The 15436-nt window shown below is 53.1% G+C and overlaps 1 protein-coding gene and 1 non-coding gene across 3 annotated transcripts in view; one reads left to right on the top strand and one right to left on the bottom strand.

Annotated features, from left to right (window-relative positions):
- The window catches only part of CUEDC1 (CUE domain containing 1), an 88468-nt gene that overhangs the window by 33684 nt on the left and 39348 nt on the right, over positions 1–15436 (bottom strand). The gene's annotated exons all lie outside the window — the stretch shown is intronic.
- Positions 4141–4213, top strand: TRNAE-UUC. The gene has a single exon. It is a non-coding gene; the product is annotated as a tRNA-Glu (tRNA).

The following is a 15436-nucleotide window of genomic DNA, read 5'->3' as shown; positions in this document are numbered from 1 at the left end:
CACAGCTCACATGCCTGAGTGTGCCGCACACACCAGCTCCAGCAAAGCATTCACTGCTGAGAGGGTGCCACAACCGTGGGGCCACACTCCTTTAGATTTCCCCGAACTCCCCCTGCAGCCCAGGCACGCCATCCACTCCCCTCTTCGCCCAACTCGGAAGCTGTGTTTTTCCAGCCACGCTGTCCTACACACACGCTAACAGGCCCTGAGCACACGCACCCTCAGCCTTCCCACGGCCCCACGCTGCAGACCCCTCCCTTCCCCAGGCGGACAGCGGGGCCGGATGAGGCCCTCGTCTCTTCCCCAAGCATGCCCAGCACGGTTTGCACAGCATCAGGTGCACCGATGGTTAGGGGAGAGGTCGGGCTGACCTGCTCTGCAGCCAATCTGGCCAGAATAGGACAGGGAAGTGGCACGCCCTGACGGAGGCAGCGGCTTCCTGGTTCCCTGAAGGACCTGCTCCTGGAAGGGAGTCCAGGCACGGACCTCAGCCTGCTGGGGCTGGGAGTTCTGGTCCTCGCACAGGCAGGGGCAGGGGTCACAGAACCAGCCTTCTTTGCCTCAGAGGGCCTCAGTCTCCAGCTCCAGAAAATGGAGAGAAGCAGTCCCTATTCAGTCTGACCTCACCCATCACTGAAACGTCCCAGAGATGCAAGGACGTGAGTGGGAGTGGGGGGCGGGAGAGGGGTGCCAGAGAAAGGCATCCCTATGCTAGGTACCACTACGATGGCTGCTCTGCAGAAGTGGGTGGCTGCATCCTGGGGACCCTGGGGCTGGAAGGACCTGTCCCCTTTCTGAAGCTGCAGAATTAGAATGCCTGTCCTCAGAGGAAATCCCCAGCAGAAGCCCATTCTATGAAGACATTAGGCAGAGGCCTGCCCTGCCTCCCTCCCCCAGCAATTAGTAATGAGGGAACCTGCCATTTACCGAGTGCTGGGCTGGGTTTCCGTGCCTCATGCTAATCCTCACAGTAATCTAGTCCTGCAGATCATTATCTTCTACCACGATCAGAGCCAGTTTGCAGACAGGGACAAGGAGGAGCGTGTGACCTAAAGGCTGTCCAGGGTCGTACCACATCCAGATGGCATGGCCTTCCAGGAGAGAGACCGTGAGCCTGTCACATCTTCTGACACACCAGTGACTTGCTACCAGCTTTCAAGCCTGGGTTTACCCAGAGCTGTGTGCATCTCCACCTGCTCCCTGCACTGCTGCTGATCTGCTCACACGGCTCTGGGAAGCGCAAAGGTACTTCTCTACCAGTCTAAGAAGCAAATGCTCTTTGCTTTAGAGCAACGTAGCTCAGAGGATGGCGGAGACCACCTTCACCAGAGTCTTCTGAGCGGTTTACGAAAACACATATTCTCCACCTCACTGTTAAATCAGAATTTCTGGGGAGACAGCCTGGGAATCTGAATATTCACAGGATCCCCAGATCATTCTAATGACCAGGAAAGTGTGAAGACCACTCCCTTACAGTTTGGAGCCCTGGATTCTGATCTCAGCTCCATCACGAACCAGCCAAGTGACCTTGCTTTCAGATTCCCGTCTGAAAAATGGGCATGGATCTCCAAGATCCCTTTCATTCTTGGCATCCTCCGTGTCTGCCCTGAGTCTCCAGATGGCCCACAGCTGTTTGAGCTGAGTTTCATGGACTGTTCAGTCCCTGGAGCCACCAAGGCACACTGCGGGGACACATTAAAAAGAACTCCTGTCTGGCTGATTTAGGGAGATCTGCAAAAATACCTTACTTATCTCTGGCTCCAAGCCCTCAACAAATGGCTTTTGGATTATCCAGTGCCACCTCCCTACTCCCCTGAATATCCATTTTCTTCATTCCAGCCTGAGTCAACCAGGATTCTGTAAACATTAGGTCCGCACACCTGGGCTCGATCAACAGTCGTCAAACAAAGGCTCTGCCAAATCACCCCACAAGCCCAAACTTGCAGCCGCTCTGTCCCTCCTGAGGCGCTGAGAGCCGGGGACGCGTGGACCCTTTCTCCCAGCAGAGGATGGGTGTGAGGGCTGGGTGGGAGAGAGGGCGTAGCCAGAATGGCCCCAGCCTACAGGTGGGTTGCGTGTCAGCCAGACTTTGAAGGGTGCGAGGCGACAGTGGGGCAAGTCCAGCAATCGCTGGGACCTTTCAAAAGCAGCTGGACATCCCCTAGTCCCATGGCTCCTCGATGCGCGCTGTGGAAACACCACGAGGTGTTCAGCCAGTGCTCAGGCACTGCTGGCTGGTGGCAGGCACGACTGCGTCAGCCTTCGAGATTTATGAATCCTTGACCAAGGAGCCATGGGGCTTATCAGACCTGCAGCCCACAGACACGGGATGATTTCAGACTCAAGCGACCTCTGTGTAGGGGAACCTGTGTGCATGTGCAACCAGAGAGAAAAGATTGACAGGAAAGGCAAGAGTGAAAAGCCAGCTTCCCCAGTGGGAAACATCTGTGAATTGTAGCCCACGACTGCTGATCCCAGCCCTTAAAAATAGATCATTCTCTCACTCTGAATATGCTGACTGCCCCCACACGACGGTGCTTTCCATGTGCGTGGCACTTGGTGGTCTCCAGGGCTGGGGGAGCCCTCTCCATTCGGCCAGGCTCTAGGCTGGGCCTGTGCCCGAGAGCGGAGGCTCACCTGGCACGGTGCTGGGCACTCCACCTCCACCACATCCTCACCACAACCCTACCAGGTAGGAGGCATTATCCTACAGACAACCTGCCCGAGCCCCACAGCCAGGAAGTGGCGGGGTCAGGATGCTACCCCACAGCCCAGGTTCCCAAGTGCTCACCACACGGTCACCCCACTTGTAATGGGGAGCCTTGCACGGGGCAAAGGGGGAAACGGGCCCCAGAAGGGCTAGGAACGTGGCGTCACCCTGGAGCAAGAGAGAAGCGCTATGTGCACTGGCCGGGAGCGGGGAGACAGAAAACAAGCGGGGGCCCCGCAGCTCCGAGCTGAGCGGGCATGGCCTGCCTGCCACAGGTGCCCCCGCCCGCAGGCATCGAGGGCCGGCGGGGACCCTGCTCTGCTCCGGCTCCCACACCCAGCAGGGCCCCCCTGTCTGGCTCTGGGCTCTTCAAGTTGGGTTTCCATCCCAACCACCCTGGGCAGCGTGAGTGAGTCAGGCCCCGGAGGAGGAAGTGGCCACGCTCAAAACCATTAACATGCAGGGCTGAGCTCTGGGCCTTTGTTCTTGAGCAAGGACTGTAGCATTTCACTTTCAGGAAGGAGCGGGGAGGGTGGGGCAGGCTCAGAATTGCACAACCAGAAGCACAGGCTCAGACACACAGAGGTCCCACGTGGAAAGTCTGCTGAGACGGCCCCGGACCCTGTGGAAAAATACAAGCCGACCCACGGCCCTCAGACACGGCAGGTCCACACAGAGAGCACAGGCTCACTCATTCCTCGGCTTTTTCAATCAGAGAGGCCTTCCAGCAGGGGTGAAAGTGTTAGTCGCTCAGTCGTGTCTGACTCTCTGTGGCCCCATGGACTGCAGCCCGCCAGGCTCCTCCATCCATGGGATCCTCCAGGCAAGAATACTGGAGTGGGTTGCTATGCCCTCCTCCAGGGGATCTTCCCGACCCAGGGATTGAATCCTGGTCTCCTGCATTGCAGGCAGGTTCTTTACCATCTGAGCCACCAGAGAAGCCCTCCATCCAGCAGGGGTACATCGGGGCTTCTAAGGCCGGGAGGACGCAGACAGGCATCAGAGGGGGAGGTGGGGATCTCGGGCCTCTGATCCCAGCACAGCAGGAACCCCAGGTCGGAGGGGGACAATGCCTCCCACATCCAGCTTGGAGGGGCAGCCCCAGCTCGGGGAGACCACCTCCCTATACGCCCCTCTTCCAAAACACACCATCCCTCCTCCAACCACGCGAGTATCTCCCAGAATCCAGGAAAGCACAGCAAACAGCCCTGCAGGGCGCCCCCCACCGTGAATATCCAGGTAAATGTTTCGAGGCGGCAGTTCTTCCCTGCAAGGCACATCTCCGCCACCAGCAGAGTGGGAAAGGCGGCAAAGCGAATCAGTTAACTCTGGGACAGGGAGGACGAAGGCTGGGGAGGAGAGAGGAAGAGAGGAAAGTTAATCAACAGGGAGAAATCTGACTTTAAAAAGGTTAACACGACACAAGGAACTCCCCAGTGGTCCAGTGGTTAGGATGCTGTGCTTTCACTGCTGAGGGCGTGGGTTCAATCCCTAGCTGGGGAACCAAGGTCCCTCAAGCTGAGTGGCCCCCCCAAAAAAATGTAATACAAATAAGAATAAAATGGCTTTCACTGAGCCTCTGCGTCCCTGGAAAAGTACCATTCATCCCTAGATCCTGAGGAACAGACCCCTGCTCCCCTCCCCACCTTGCAGGGGTCAGTCAGAGGCTAAGGGTTTACCCTGCACCCCTCCCGCACCTCATTAGAACTTAACCTCCAGGCCCTCAAGGAAATTGGTAGAAATGAGACCCTTGTCCTTTGTCAATTAGAAAGAAAACAGCCCTCTGGGGAGATGGCCCTCCTCTGGGGGGGGCCCTCTCATGCTCTTAGACAACCCCTGTTCCCTTGGGGGTGGCAGTGAGAAGTGGAAAGGAGCCAGCTTGTTTAGGGAAGCCGCCTGCTCCCTGACGTCTGGCAGGGGCAGGCCACCCACCAGGTCCGGCTCACCCCCCTTAAAGCCCAGTCTGTTTGGAAAGGGCTTTCGGGGACAGGAAGCAATAAACAGAGTCAAGCGGCCAAGATGCAGGGGCTGATTATGCAGTTTATGGATTTTCCAGGCCTCTTTGTACTCTCCCACCAGCTGCCTGGGGCTCTGCAGAAAAAGGTGCCGGCAAAAGGCAGGCTGGCCTCGGCTGGGTCTTGCCAAGTGTGTGAGGGGACTGCATGCCTTGAGGCCCTGCAGGCTGCCCCTCGGAGCCCCAAAGAGAAACCCCGCCCACCCCATGTTACCAGAGCCTGGACACACATACGCAACTCACTTCCACGCAGCTCACTTCTCTGCCCAGTTCTAAGGTACTTCCTCACTTCAGAGGAGGCTGACTCCTGGAATTCCCAGAGGGGAGGATGTGCCTGGCCAGGCTGCAGCTTGAGCAGGGCAGGTGGGTGGCCCTCCTTCACCAAGCAGCTTGCAGCTCAGCTGTTTTAGCTTCCTCGAGTGTAGAGCAACTGAGGAAAAGCCAAGACCGATGGGGAAGGTGATTTGGGGTTGCACAGCCTTCCCAGTGCCAAGGTCAGCTTGCATCTCCCATCTGGTGAGATGGTTGCCTGTGTGTGCAAAGCTGTGAGTGCAGAGGGCTTGTGGGAATTGTCTCTTGATACCCAGGAACTGAACACGACACAAGGTGCCTCGGAAGAATGGAGAGGCAGGCAGCACAGACCTCCAGGGCCAGATGACATGAAAAAACCAAGCAGCAGCGCCAGGTGTCCCCTGCAGTATTTTTGTCGAAGTGTCAGAGTGCATGCTTGTATATTTGAAATGCACAGGGAGGCCACCAAGTGAATACACACCCAGCACTAAGAAGCAGTTGTCTAAGAAGTAGGGTTGCATGAGGGGTTTGCTGACTACTTCATGCATCTCTGCATCCTTTGAAGTTGCTTTTTTTTTTTTTTAACAAACATGCATTGTTTTTATAGTTAAAAATTAAGAATTTTTTTTTGTTTCATTTTTTAAAAAACCACTCATTTATTTCCTTTCAGCGGTGCTGGGTCTTCACTGCTGCACTCTGGCCTTCTCCAGCTGCAGCAAGCAGGGGTTACTCTCGAGATGCAGTGCCTGGGTTTCTCACAGCGGTGGCGTCTCGTACCGCAGAGAATGGGCTCTAGGGCCATGGCCTCAGTAGCTGTGGCTCATGGGCATGTGGGATCTTCCTGGGCCAGGGGTCGAACCCATGTCCCCTGCACTGGCAGGTAGACTCTCAAGCACTGGACCGCCAGGGAAGTCCCCCAAATTAAGAATTTTTTTTTAAAAGATATGTTGCAACATGGAATGTGCAGCTGCTGCAGAAAACGGTTTGGTAGCTCCTCGAAAAGTTAAACCCAGAATTATCATGTGATCCAGCTGTTCTGCTCCCAGGTATTCTCCCCGAAGAACCAAAAGCAGAGATTCAGGAATCTGAATGCCAGTGTTAATAGCAACAGCATTTACAACAGCCCAAAGGCAGAAGCAGCCCCGGTGTCCGTCACCAGATGAATGGATGAACGAAATAGAGACTGTACATACGGAACCATGGAACTCAGCCACAAAAAAGGCATGAAATTCTGATACATGCTATAACATGGATGGACCCTGAAAACGTGATAACATAAGCCAGACACAAAAGGACAAACGCTATATGATTCCACTTTATGAGGTACCTAGAACAGGCAGATTCCTGGAGACAGAAACCAGAAGAGTTCCCCAGGAGCTGAGGAAACAGGAGAATGGAGAGATACTGTTTAATGGGCACAGAGTTTCTGTTTGGGATGATGATCAAGTTCTAGAAATGGACAATGGTGAGGACTACACAATACTGTCCGAATACTGAATGCCACTGAACTGCCACTTAAAGATAGTTAAAATGGTAAATTTTATGTTATGTGCATTTTACTGCAATGACAATAAATAAAGATGCAAATCAGGCAGGACAAGGCACCGGGTTGCAGAAGAGACTGCGAGTCACCAGGCAGAAGGGGGCACTCCTCGGGCTGTGCAGAGAGAGGGCTACCAGCCCAGGAAATCCTGCCTACACAGAGGGGCTCTGTCCCCATCTGCACGGCGTGGGCCAGGGGACAATGACAGCCCTGTTGATGGGAACTGTTCACATGGTCTCCAGAGTCACACATGCCACAGGGCTGGGGGTGGTGCAGAGGTGGCCATGCAGGGATGTTCCGTGGCACATTTGGAATAGTCAAGTTATGATACACTGCTGCTGCTGCTGCTAAGTCGCTTCAGTCATGTCCGACTCTGTGCGACCCCGTAGACAGCAGCCCACCAGGCTCCCCCGTTCCTGGGATTCTTCAGGCAAGAACACTGGAGTGGGTTGCCATTTCCTTCTCCAATGCATGAAAGTGAAAAGTGAAAGTGAAGTCACTCAGTCATGTCCGACTCTTAGTGCACGCTAGGCGGTGGGAAACTGGGGACAAAGTGGGGATAAGGGGACCAGATCAGCTGGTTAAGACCTTGATGCAGCTTCACTCCTCACTCAAAAAATATACCCATATATAAAACTCCAGAGAGATGGTGAAAGACAGCGAAGCCTGGCACACTGCAGTCCATGGGGTCGCAGAGTTGGACACAACTTAGCAACCAAACAGCAACTAAACAAGAAATTAAAAGCTGTTCCTCATCCCCACCTTCTGAAGAAAGACAAAGATCCCTCTTACTTGAGCTGTTCAGAACAGGAAATAAGATCAAAACTGCCCGCGTGGGCTGCCACCTCCACCCTGCCCCCTGCCACCGGTGGCTCACAGGAGCGCTTCTCTACCAGCTGCCGGGCGTCCACTCACACCGAGTTCTTTCTTCCCAAAAGGGAGGGGCAGCGGGGAGCACGGGCAGCCACAGTGGGAGACCAGGGTCTGTGGCCTCTGACCACTGAATCCAGACTCAGGTGCCTGGTTCCTGAGGTCTCACCCCCGCTTACTTCCAGGTGTACAAGGACATGCAGAAGTCACATGTGGGGCACATTTATGGTCAATGGCAGCTCTGCCTCACTTGAGATAAGACTATTTAACCAGCAGACTTTGCCAGAAAAAGATACCGCCTCCAGGCCCTTTCTGAAATGTGTCCTGTGTGCATACGTGTACAGAGACGAAACGGGAGCCAGAGGTTCTGAAACACCTTGGCCTGGCCTCTTAGAGCCTTCTCAGACACCCTCTCCTTCCAGAACTGTACTGCCCAAGAAGGTAGCCACTAGTCACCGTGTGGCAAGATAAATGTACATTATTTAAAATTAAGTAAGGGACTTCCCTGGTGGTCCAGTGGCTAAGACTCCACGTTTCCAATGCAGGGGGCCCAGCTTTGATCCCTGATCAGGGAACTGCAGCCCACAATGCTGCAGCTAAGATTCGTGCGATGCAAGTAAGTCAGGATTTGCATGGCACAAGTGAAAAGATCCCACATGCCACAATTAAGACCCAATGCGGCCACATAAATAAGTAAATTAATTAATTAGAAATTCAGTTCCTCAATCACACTACCACATTTCAAGTGCTGAACGGCCATCACAAGGCACAGCACACACATTAGAACATTTCTAACATCACAGAAGTTCTATCAGACAGTGCTGTTCCAGAACCTAAGAGAAGCAGGAAGCCCTGGTGTCCTGTAACTGGGGGGGCATTGTTACAATTATCTGGGGAGACCAAAGACGGTGAACAATTGATTCCCCGATGGAAAAGCCCTTCCACATCCTCCTGGGAAGGGCAGGTAAGTGCAAAGACCCCTTCTCCTGGGCAGGCAGGGCTAGGGCTAGGCACTAGTCCCTCTCCCTGCTGGTGGCTGCGGCCTCATCCAAGATCAAAACTTTGGCCCGGTTCCCATGGTGAGATCTGACGCCCAGGCAGGGAGAAGCAGGAGTCCGGCAAGGAGCCCAAGTCTGGAATCAGCACCTGCAGGACCCTGGGCTCTCCAGGGCGAAGGGGGCACTTGGCATTAGCCGGGCTCATCCACTGGCCCTTCTCCTGGGTGTGCCATATTGGTGGACCTGGCTCTGCCTCTTTGGGCTTCTTCAGAGCAATGAGAAGGAATCAGAGGTAGAGGGTAGCTGAGGCAGGGGGTATGGATGTGAGAGTTGGACTGTAAAGAAAGCTGAGCACAGAAAAATTGATGTTTTTGAACTGTGATGTTGGAGAAAACTCTTGAGAGTCCCTTGGACTGCAAGGAGATCCAACCAGTCCATCCTAAAGGAGATCAGTCCTGGGTGTTCTTTGGAAGGACTGAAGTTGAAGCTAAAACTCCAATACTTTGGCCACCTAATGCGAAGAGTTGACTCATTGGAAAAGACCCTGATGCTGGGAAAGATTGAAGGCAGGGAGGAGAAGGGGATGATAGAGGATGAGATGGTTGGATGACATCACCGACTCAATGGACATGGGATTGAGCAAGCTCCGGGAGTTGGTGATGGACGGGGAGGCCTGGTGTGCTGCAGTCCATGGGGTCGCATAGAGTCAGACACGACTGAGCGAATGAACTGAATTGAGGCAGGGGGTATGTGTGTGGTAAGGGGAGAGGGAGGGATGGTGCTCATTAAAAGGAAAAAACATCCTTTCCAGGAACCCAAAGGGCGAGGCCAAGGAAATGAACAGAAAGGGATTCTGAAAACACAGAACCTGGGCACTAGAGCCTGTCTCTCTGCACTAACCAGAGAGAGAGAGAAAGAGGTCCAGGCACCTCCCATCCTTGCACATGGCGATGGAAAATGGCTGAGATATCTTCACTTCTGACTAACCAATCTCCTCGAAAATGTCCCCATTTGAGTCAAAGGGGCATCACCGTTCTTTCCCAAGGCTATTTCAGCTTTGGCCCCGAAAGTCAAACAAAATGAGCTGTTGATCTGCAGGTTTTCCTGCAAACTGCAGACTGGGGGCTGGGGCTGGGAGAGGGGTAAGAAGGCAACCCCCGCAGGGTGGGAACAGGTGGACATGAGGCCCAAGGGAGGACCTGTGAACAGGGCTTCTGGAACGAGCTCTGCTGCACGGATTCCTGAACAAGTTCCTTTTTCCTTCCAACCTTTAAAAAAATATAAAACAGAGGACTTTCCTGGTGGTCTGGTGGTTAGGAGTCTGTCCGCCCATGCGGGGGACACTGGCTCAACCCCTGGTCAGGCGGGATCCTACATGCTGCAGGGCAGCTTAAGCCCTGCACCACGGCTACTGAAGCCTGCGTGGCCTCTAGCCCCTGCTGCGCGATGAGCCAAGCCACCATGACGAGAAGTCGCACACCGTGGCCAAGAGCAGCCCCTGCTCACCGCAGCTAGAGAAAGCCCGTGCCGCGCTGGAGACCCAGCACAGCCGAAAATAAACAATCAAGCAGATACAGAGAACTGCACAGAATGCATGTAAGTCTGACGAAGTATCACAAGGCAAACACCTTGCAACTATTCATGTCAAGAAACGAAACTCTGCCAGCCGCTCCAACGCCCGCTCTGCGGACTACAAGCGGCTAGTGCGGTAATCACCTTCTTGCATTTCTTGACCCTCAAAAGTACATGCCTGGACACTATACTTAAGTCCTGCAAGTTGTCTTTAATGTCTATTTTAATCTACAGGTTTCCCCTTCATCCCTTCTTTCTCTGTAATTTATGAGTTGACAAACCCAGGCTGCGTAACTGCAGACTTCCCCACTATCTGAAGTTCATGGAGCAAGCTTCCTTTTCTCCCTGAGCTGGAGTCACTGCTTCCTTACCAGCACCGCCCTGCTCATCTTCTGGCCCTCCTCTCACAATAAAGAGAGACAGCCTCAGAGAATGTCAGGAAATGCTGATGATATTTTGTTAAACAAAGGATGCAGGAGGCAAACTGATACATAGGGTATGCTTTCAGCTACGTAAAGGCAAGATGTGTAGTAAAAAGGAGCAGAAGGAAATATGCCCATGAATCAATAGTCGTCCTGGGTGGTAGTGGAATTCTGTGCCTGCCGTTTCTTTCTTCACTTCAGTTTAGTTCAGTTGCTCAGTCGTGTCCAACTCGTTGTGACCCCATGGACCGCAGCACACCTGGCCTCCCTGTCCATCACCAACTCTCGGAGTTTACCCAAACTCATGACTATTGAGTCGGTGATGCCATCCAGCTATCTCATCCTCTGTCATCCCCTTCTCCTCCCACCTTCAATCTTTCCCAGCATCAGGGTCTTTTCCAATGAGTCACCTCTTCGCATCAGGTGGCCAAAGTATTGGAGTTTCAGCTTCAACATCAGTCCTTCCAATGAACACTCAGGACTGATTTCCTTTAGGATGGACTGGTTGGATCTCCTTGCAGTCCAAGGGACTCTCAAGAGTCTTTTCCAGCATCACAATTCAAAAGCATCAATTCTTCAGTGCTCACCCTTCTTTATGGTCCAACTCTCACATCCATACATGACTACTGGAGAAACCATAGCTTTGACTAGATGGACCTTTGTTGGCAAAGTAATGTCTCTGTTTCTTTCTTACATTTCCATAATTAGCATATAACAACAAGATAGGAGACAGATCACTTTGAAACATTTTAAAGAGTGCTCTGAAAGTGTGGCATGAGATCAAATGTGTCACTCTCCCTTCACAGGACCACCTGACTCTGCTCTCTGCTCCCACAGCCACCATCAATCCAGCTGGGACCCTGAGCATCCCAAGCCTGCCTCCCTTGATGCCTCCTGGCTTCTCTGCCCATGTCCTTCCTGTCTTCTCTCTGTGCCGCCTACAGAAGAACTCATCTAAAACACACCAGGTCGCTTCCCAGCTCCTCGGTCCCTCTTTTTTTCCTGCATCAGCTGTGACCACAGTCGGTGAGCATCGGGGTCACCTGCAGGGCTTCTCAGCGCACACTGGGTTCCACCTCCCATGCGGCTGCCTCAGGGACCACAGGGCAGCCGTCTGCACCTCTCCTCTGTCCTCACAAACAAGGCCTGTCCAGCTTTCAAGACCCGGCTCAGGGTCCTCTTTGCCAGGAGGTGGTCTCTGAAAACTTCAGCCAATATTGATCCCTCTCTGCTCTTCCAGGTCAGCCCTAGCGCTCAGAGCCATCTGGAAGAGGAGAGAGCGCACTGAGTGGCTGTAATGACGGGCAAGGTGGCACTTCATCACTTGCTGTCTCCCTCCATCAGACCAGCTCCTTCGGGCAGACCCAGGGAGGGACATCCCAGGGTCCTGTGCCGCCCAGGGGGCGTTCTGCATGCGCCAGGGGAACTGGGTCTGTTTCATTCATAGGCACCCCAGTGACCTTCACGCACAGGCTGCTAATTATTCCCTCATTCATTCACTGTCAGGCAAAACACACTGAGTGAGGACCTACTGTACACCAGGATACACAAGATTTTTAAAAAAAAATCGCTTTTCTTCACAAAGGCCAAGAATTACAACAGTGTGAGTTAGAACAGAAAGGGCTCTGTGAGGAGCCCTTCCAACTGCAGCCCAGAGACGGCTGCGCAGACCACCTCGGCCGGAGAGGCAGGTGTCGGTGCTGCCAGGAAACACACAGTTGCGGATGCGCCCTTGCACAGCCATGGGGAAGGCTTGGCTGCCCATCACAGGCTCCGTTGTCCCTCAGCTAAGCCGCCCTGGAGTTAGGGCGAGGATTTATGGCAGATATTGTTAGGAGAACAGATGTCCAGGCAGGCGGGCAGAGCAACTGGGAACAATGGTCGTGACTGTGCCAGCCTGAGCCCCTCTGGAGGGAGGCAAGAAGACCCTGCAGCGTCTGAGGCATTAAGTGCCTGAGGAGCAGGCCCCCAGCCGGTTTCTGCAAACACCTGGGGCGCTGGGCCCTTAGGCCCTCTGCCCAGGGGGACACGCACAGGCTAAAGACACTGTGGACTGCAGGGCAGGTTCCAGCTTCTCCATAACCTTGGACGACGTTTCCTTCTTTGTGCCCCAGTTTCACTATCTAATAACACCTTTTTTAACAGTGGTAAAGCTAAGACTCCAGGCTCCCAATGCAGAGGGACTGGGTTTGATCCCTGGTCAAGGAACTAGGTCTTACATGCTGCAACTAAAGACCCCACATGCCACAACTAAGACCGAGCACAGCCAAGTAACTAAGTAAATATTTTAATTAAGTAAATTAATTAAATAACCTTAAGAAAAAAAAATTTTTTTGAGTCTTCCCTGTAGCTCCAGTACTCTTGCCTGGGAGATCCCATGGACGGAGGAGCCTGGTGGGCTGCAGTCCATGGGGTCTCAAAGAGTTGGACACGACTGAGTGACTTCACTTGAACTTTTCACTTTCATGCATTGGAGAGGGCAATGGCAACCCACTCCAGTGTTCTTGCCTGGAGAATCCCAGGGACGGGGGAGCCTGGCGGGCTGCCGTCTATGGGGTTGCACAGAGTTGGACAAGACTGAAGTGACTTAGCAGCAGCAGCGGCTGTAGCTCATACGGGAAAGAATCTGCCTGCTACACAGGAGACCCAGGTTTGATCCCTAGGTTGGGAAGAACCTCTGGAGAAGGGAATGGCAACCCGCTCCAGTCTTCTTGCCTGGAGAATCCCCATGGACAGAGGAGCCTGACAGGCTACAGTCCGTGGGATCACAAAGAGTCGGACACGACTGAGCGACTAACACTATTGCTACTAAGACAATTTTTTTAAAGTAGCAAAGCCAAAAAACAAGATGGTAGAGATCCCTGTTGGAAAAATAAAAGGAGAGATGAAACAATGCCACTCTGTAAAAGCAGGAGGACGTGCAAGGAGGTCGGGCAGGGAGGACCCGTCATGGGTGCCTCGGGGCGGGGAGCCCCGGATGCGCTCAGGGTCCGCGGCGCTGGATTCTCAGTTTGGGGGGGTGGTGTGCAGCAGAATCTCGGGGAGCTTCTGAAAGGCAGAGGTCCCGGGCCCTCCACTGACTAGCTGCACACAATCCTCGTCCACCAAACCCCCAGCAAGTCAGAGAGGCTTGAGGTATTCTGAACCACTCACAGTTAGGAGACACGAGCCCAGAGGTGGGGATAAATCATTCTCTAGAAGAAGAGGAGGGGAGGGGCCTCGGCCCCAGAACAAACCCCAAGGGAGCCTGGAGCCCAGCGGGCACCAAGAAGGACCGTCACAAGTGAAGCACCCTTCCTAGAGGTCTGCTTCTGGAGAGCAGACAACCCCCCCTCCTTCTGCAGGCTGCTCGGACCTTGGACCTTCGGCACCTGCTGTTTCAGCCACACGGGGCCGAGTGCTGGGCCGCCCCTTCGTCCGGCCACCACACTGTCCCAGCACACTTCCCTAGTCCTGCGCACTTAACGCATCGGCCCTAACAGACGCAGCCTGCTCAACTGCAATTTTAGGATTCAGAACACAGGCCTCCTTCTCCAGGAAGCCTTCCCAGATGCGCTCCTTGGCTCACTCCCACATGGCCTGCACCCGGTAGGTGCTCACTGCACCACTGCGATGGCAGCATACTTACATGGTATCACAGTTACCTATGTGCCCACTAGAGCCTTGGTGGCTCAGATGGTAAAGAATCTGCCTGCAGTGCAGGAGACCCGGGTTTGATCCCTGGATCAGAAAGATGCCCTGGAGAAAGGAATGGCAAGCCACTCCAGTATTCTTGCCTGGAGAATTCCATGGACAGAGGAGCCTGGCGGGGTACAGTACATGGGGCCGCAAAGAGTCAGACACGACTGAGTGACTAACCTTTCACTTTCACTTTCAACGTGCCCATTGGTGGCCGTAACAGAGCAGGCTTCTCTTGGTCTTATTCAGCTCTCTGCCCCCAATACCTACTTCAGTGCCCAGCATAAAACAGGCAGCAATATGCACAGGCAAACCTCATTTCCAATGGCACCCCACTCCAGTACTCTTGCCTGGCAAATCCCATGGACGGAGGAGCCTGGTGGGCTGCAGTCCATGGGGTCGCCAGGAGTCGGACACGACTGAGCGACTTCCCTTTCACTTTTCACTCTCATGCACTGGAGAAGGAAATGGCAACCCACTCCAGTGTTCTTGTCTGGAGAATCCCAGGGACAGGGGAGCCTGGTGAGCTGCCGTCTCTGGGGTCGCACAGAGTTGGACAAGACGAAGCGACTTAGCAGCAGCAACAGCACTTTATTTCACTTCACAGATACTGAGGTGTTTCTTCTTTTTACAAATTAAAGGTTGTGGCAACCCTACAACGAGCAAGTCTATTGGCACCATTTCTCCACCAGCATCTACTCATTTTGTGTCTCTGTGTCACATTTTGGTAATTCTCACCATATTTCAAGCTTTTCTGTTATTATTATATTTGTAATGGTGATCAGTGATCTTTGATGTTAATACTTTGGCTGAATGCTCAGATGACGGTTACCATTTTTTTCTGCACTAAAATACTTTTTAATTAAGGCATGTGCATTGTTTTTTTTAAAGACATAATGCTATTATGCACTTAATAGACCACAGTATAATGTAAACATAATTTTTATATGTACTGGGAAACCAAAACACGTGTGTGACTCCCTTTGCCGCAATATTCATTTTACCGTGGCGGTCTGGAAGTGAACCTACAACATCTCTGAGGTCTGCCTGTATATTTATGCAGATCGGGAGAAAGGGAGGGGAGGAAATTTAAAGTCAAACAATGGAAAATTTTTCAAAGCGCTCGGGAAATTAGAGCAAATATTTTCTTAAGCACTGCCTATGTGCCATGGAGAAACCTAAGACACAGGGAGGAAGGGTGCCCACAGTGGCAGAGTTGGGTCAGAACCCAGGCAGTATGGCTCCTCCTCTCAACCCTCTGCCACGATACCGATGGTTCAAAGGAAAGATAGGGTAAAATCTGGGAAAAAAAAAAAAAAAAAGAGCTCCCCTGCAGTC

Source organism: Bubalus bubalis, chromosome 3, assembly GCF_019923935.1.
Source record: "Bubalus bubalis isolate 160015118507 breed Murrah chromosome 3, NDDB_SH_1, whole genome shotgun sequence".
Taxonomy (NCBI): Eukaryota; Metazoa; Chordata; class Mammalia; order Artiodactyla; family Bovidae; genus Bubalus; species Bubalus bubalis.
This window is presented reverse-complemented; position numbering and strand designations above follow the sequence as displayed.